Below are 5,941 nucleotides of genomic sequence, written 5' to 3'. Positions count from 1 at the left end.
CAGAGTGGGCAATGGTCCAGTGCTGGCTTACCCTCCTGGAATGGAGCTGAAGCTTCATACAGGGCCTCAGATGTGATTTGTTTACTTTCTCTTAAAATCTGTAATTGATTTTAAAGATTATTTTAGATGATTCTAGCAGTTTTATGTGCTTGGTTAGCAGAGTGGTTTAGGACTTTGAGTGTACTATACTGACAGACACAAAAATCTTATGTAATATTTTATCAGCTGGAGTGTAATCCCATCCCCCACTGGATGCATATTTTACCTTATAAATGGTTATCATTTATTTAAATAGGATGTGCTTTATTGTAAGACTGACATTTTATATTTACTGTGTAAAGATACAGTTGAATATTCTGAACTTGCTTTATTTTCTTCCATTTGCCTAAAATTTTTAATTTCTTCCACATTCCTTTTCTTTAATAACAAGGCTCTCATCCATATAATTCAATTACTAAAACACATGAGCAATATATACCCTTATGTACTCTGATTTTTTAACAGATATCTCATAGTAGAAGTGCATGTATTTCTTAGTGGTAGGTCAAATTGAATAATATTCTGGTAGAATACAGTTATTTCATCTTTTCTTTCTTCATTCAATAAATATGTATGAACTGCTGGGCACCAATAGGTATGCTAGATATTGGAGGTACATAGAATTTATAGCTAAAGACAAAGCTGATATTCACCTATAAGCGTGCAAATAATTATTGCCATATTTTATGCAAAGAATGGAAATTGCAGCATCTATAAGTGAGTAAAATAAAAAAATCTACACTGGCCAAGGAAATATAGGAAAGGGGTTCTAAAATATAATATTGAAGGTGGGTTCTGTACTGTAAGAGGAAGTTAGCTGGGTGAAAAAGTAATGGAAGATCATTCTAGGTGAAGGAAACAGCCTGGAAATAGTCCTCAATTAAGATGCCTGGTACTCTGGAGAATTTGAAAGGAAGTCTATAAACTGAAGGGGAAGAAATCAGAGAGGGAGACAAACCATGAGAGACTCTGGACTCCGGGAAACAAACTGAGGGTTTCAGAAGGGAGTGGAGGTGGGGGGATGGGGTATCTAGGTGATGGGTATTAAGGAGGGCACGTGTTGTGATGAGCACTGGGTGTTAGATGCAACTAATGAATCATTGAACTCTACATCAAAAACTAATGATGTACTATATGTTGGCTAACTGAACATAATAAAAAAATAAATGAAAGGCAAATATACGATAAAAAAAACTCAGTAGTCTTTAAAAAGAAAGTAAGTAAATATAAATCTGACATTATGAAAGAGTAGATTAGAGCAGAATTCAGAAGCAGGTTGGCTTTTGAAGGCCTGTTAAGGATATGAACCTTCGTCTCAATGCCAGAAAACAGTTTTAGGCAGGGAAGAAACATTGAGAATTGCATTTTAATCACATCACTCTGGATGCTTGTGGAGAATGTATTCAATGGAGGAAAGAACATACACAGTAGTTTAGAATCTATTAGAAAGCTATTGCCTAGAGGAGACAAGAAATGTTGGTGTCTTGAATTGGGAGAGAATACTTAAGATTACCATCAATGAGTATGGGATTCCCAATTTGGCATGCACTGCCCCCTCCTCAACATTCAGAACCAAATCAGATTTAGCTGATAATTAGAATAAGGATTATAAGCCTACCAGAGGCAAATTTAAGTGTAATTTTATGTAAAGCACTTGGAAAGAATAAATTACATAGTATGGTACCTAAAATCAAGAAATATCCTTCTACTTTTATTTATTGAGGTTTGAAATGCAACTGTGCAGCCTTATGATATTTCTTGGAGCATTTGGTTTCAAGGCTGCTTTTTGTACTTCTACTGAAACTGTCTTTGCATTGGTTCCTTCCCTCTGGTATCTCACATTCTCTCTGACATTTTATATTCACTCTGCTGTCAAATTTAATTATTTGTCTCATTGGATCAAGAGATTAGAATCATATCTTTCCCATTGTTCACATTATTTCACTCATCATTTATACTGGTACTTCATTTAAAGATAGTATGAATCTATGAATGTCATTACCAGTCCGCATCTATTAAAATCATCTCTGTTAGTATTCACCATATTTTTTAAATTGTTTTCTTCACCAGTAAATATACTGAATATCTGTGGAAAACTGCTTAGTGATTTCAAATATCTGTTTTCTGTAGGTCACTCATTCTCATTATGTGCTTTAGCAGTAGTAAACGTGAATTAAAATATGTTATGGTTTTCTGCACAATGGTTCTGCCCTGGTCACTCTAACATAAGAGTGAAAGCGTATATTATATATAATCAATTTAATTTCTGTTATCACAGTATTTGAAACTTATGTTAATTATATAATGCTCAGATCTAGAAGTTCTGTGTAGAGATAACATGTTGGAACCATAACTTGCTCATGGCCCCTTGCATTTTCTGATTTCTCAGGGTGTAGATAATAGGATTCAGTAAGGGTGTGATAACAGTGTAAAACACAGCAAGGACTTTATTGCCTGTGAAACTATTGAATGGCCAGGCATAGATAAAGATACAAGGTCCAAAGAACAGAGTGACCACAATGATGTGTGCAGACAGTGTGGACACAGCCTTGGAGAGCCCTCCAGATGGTCTTTGTTGTACAGTGATCAGGACGACAGTGTAGGAGACAAGCAGGAGGATGAAACAGGTGAATGAGAGCAGCCCACTGTCAGCAATGACGAAGAATTCCAGGGTGTATGTGTCCATACAAGCAAGCTTAATCACAAGGGGAAGGTCACAAAATATATTGTCTATGACATTGGGGCCACAGAAAGGCAAGTTTACTGTCAATACCATCTGGCTCATGGTGTGTACAAACCCAATTGTCCATGAAAGTATCAAAACCCACTCAGCAGCCTGTGGCTCAAGATTGTCCTGTAGTTCAGGGGTTTGCATATGGCTACATACCTGTCAAAGGCCATGGCTATCAAAAGAGTCATCTCAGCACCCCCAAAGAAGTGTATAAAGAACATCTGGGTCATGCAGCCCCAAATGGAGATGGTCTTGTGTTCGTTGAGTAAGTCTGTGATCATTTTGGGTGTGGTGACAGTGGAGAGACACATATCCAGAAAGGAGAGGTTTCCCAGGAGGAAGTACATGGGAGAATGAAGAGTGGAACTAAATGTCACTGTGACCATAATGAGAGTATTTCCCAACACAGTAGCACTGTAGGTTAAGGAGAATGTTACAAAGAAGAAAATCTGAAGTTCCCATTGTCCAGAAAATCCTAGTAAAATAAACTCCGTCACTACAGATCCATTTTTAAGGTCCATCTACTTGATTCAGAAAGGCTCCAGAAGTTCTTTTATACCAAGAGAAAACAAAAGTAAAGCCATAATTAGCACTGATGTTTTCCTATTTCTCTTTGATGAATAATAGTTGAACTTATGAAAATATATAATATTAAACATATCAGCATCACTGTCTATAATTTGAAATTATTTTGTAGGTCACATCACTTTGAAACAATATTATAGTTATGCAGCAATTAAAAAGCATTTGAAGGAGTGGAAATTTTATTTTCTATTGTTTTATTCTTTTAAATGACCCTCTTTTATCAATTGATCTTGATTGTTACTAATTTGCTCACTTGGAAAAATTAGATAAGTTGTTACATTAGTATTTATTTTGCCATTTATTATCACTATTTTCTGTCACCTCTTGAGATTATCTTGCAACAATATATAAGGAATAGAGAATTTGAAAAATGAGGAAATTGTATTGTCCTGTATCAGTGAAGTAACTTGTTAAGACCATTCCATATTTCTACAATAAATAAAGAAAATGTACACACACACACACACACACACACACACACCCTAGGGCTAATTTGTACATGAAAGAAATTTCTTTAAGTCATTAAAAATAATTTTGCTTTTTTGGGTGCCTGGCTGCCTCAGTTGGTTAAGGGTCCAACTCTTGATTTTGCTGAGGTCATGGTCTCAGGGTTGTGAGATCAAGCCCTGCACAGAGCTCCAAACTCATCTGCTTAAGATTCTCTCTCTCCTCCTCCCTCTGCCCTTCCCTACACTCACTCATGCACTCTCTAATATATATATTTATAATCTTTAAAAAATAATGTTGCTCTTTTGTTTCTGTTGTGTAGTATACTGAGAATTTCTGGAAGCATAGACTCATCCTTAGATCCTTATGAGCTTGTTTTCTCCATTTCTTGTATTACTATTCACAGTGAGAAGTGGGTGTGTTTTGTGTAAATGTACATATGTGGTGGTTAAGAAGTAAATAGTGAGAGGATTCAACCCTAACATGTAGATTTTGCTTTGGTTGTAACATGTCATACCAAATTTTCTTCACTTGGTGTCTTTATTGTTCATAGGATCTAGAGTGATCTAAAATGATCAGTAACAATTAAGTGATCTCTATGTGCTATACTCTGTTCTAAGTGTTTCAATTTATTAGTGCATTCAATGCTCATAACAGTCCCAGGAGGGCAGCATTATTATTATTCTCATTTTGCATATAAGGAAACTATGGCATAGAAGTATTTAATGACTTACAGTTACACAGCTAACAAGGGTCAAAGCTGGTATTCAAGCCCAGTTGGTCTGATCCTGAATCTGGGCCCATACCAATGTACACGTTGCTTCCCGAATTAAAGGAACATATTTTTATGGTCAATTCAACAAGTATTGATTGAATTCATATGTTCCATGTGAATTCCTTAGGAGATATGCTTCAACAAGTATGTTGGACTCTTTCTGTGTTACAGTTAATTACACTGTATTTTCTTATGCAGAGTGAATCCCCGCCCCACTTCTAGGGACAATCTAGAGAAACATAGTTATCACACACAAAAATAGCAATAAACCAAATAAAAGTATTTAAGTTAGTACATGTTGTATGTGGCATGTTGTAAGAATTTTAAAAGAATGGAGACCAATTCCAAGTGACATTTTCAGATATGGCTTTAGGATTGCTTTCTGTTTTCTTCAAAACACTTAAAAAATAAACAAAATCCTCATGGTAGACCAAAAGGACAAACCTTAGAGCATATGTGAAGATTTATGAGAAGAAGAGAATTCAGAGCAGTAAGAGGAGTGGTACATTTAGAAAAGGGACTGAATGCAGATAGGAAGGTGCATATGAAGTGTCTGTTCTCTTTTCTCCAATGACCTGTAACTTTCTCCTTGTTTTTATTTCTACTCTGGCCCTTGTCAAAATATCCTACCACCATTATCCAGCCTTAATTCCCTCGATTGCTTTCCTATCTTAGATATTTTTAAGAACTGGATAATGTGTACAAATTAGGGAAAATAAAGATGAAAGTGATATTCTTGTCAGTCAACCTCCAGGAGTAGACATAGTGAATGTTGAATGATGATAGTGGGTCAGGAAGAGCAGAGAAGACAGCCACCCACCACATCCTCTTCGAAGGGCTGTGTTTCATCATTATTGGGGAGCGAGCAGGAATTTTGTGTTGGAGACCTTTGTGAAAGTAAATTTTTTTAAAGATTTTATTTCTTTGTTTGTTTACTTAGAGAGAGCCATTGGGGAAGGCAAGAGAGAGGGAGAGAGAGAATCTCAAGCAGACTCCATGCTGAGTATGGAGCCTGATGCGGGGTCCATCCCATGACTCTGAGATCATGACCTAAGCTGAAATTAAGGGCCAGATGCTCACCAACCCACTATTCAGACACCCCAAAAGTAATTTTAGTAATTACATCTTTTTGGAGAAATGAGAAGGCTTGATGATTGAATGATTATGAAGTGAATATGCCACCTACAATTTGGGAATACCTTTGCTACATGGAATTTCATGCCCCGTGATACAGCGACAACAGAAAAACTTGAATATGGAATGAATACAGTGAAATGGAATGGAGTTAATACAAATAAAGCCTACTTCATAGCTTTATTTTGCCTTCTAATTTTACTTTAGAGGGAAAGCTGGCATTCACTTAT

General features: G+C 36.2%; 1 pseudogene; it reads right to left on the bottom strand.

The window, feature by feature from the left end:
* Positions 1-2,353: 2,353 nt before the first annotated feature.
* Positions 2,354-3,291, bottom strand: LOC123776704 (olfactory receptor 4L1-like; annotated as a pseudogene).
* Between the last annotated feature and the right edge of the window lie 2,650 nt (positions 3,292-5,941).

The sequence above is a fragment of the Ursus americanus genome, unplaced genomic scaffold (assembly GCF_024610735.1).
Source record: "Ursus americanus isolate L20-20 unplaced genomic scaffold, mUrsAme1.1.p SCAF_145, whole genome shotgun sequence".
Lineage (NCBI taxonomy): Eukaryota > Metazoa > Chordata > Mammalia > Carnivora > Ursidae > Ursus > Ursus americanus.
The sequence above is the reverse complement of the archived record's forward strand: the minus strand, read 5'-3'. Positions and strand labels throughout refer to the sequence as shown.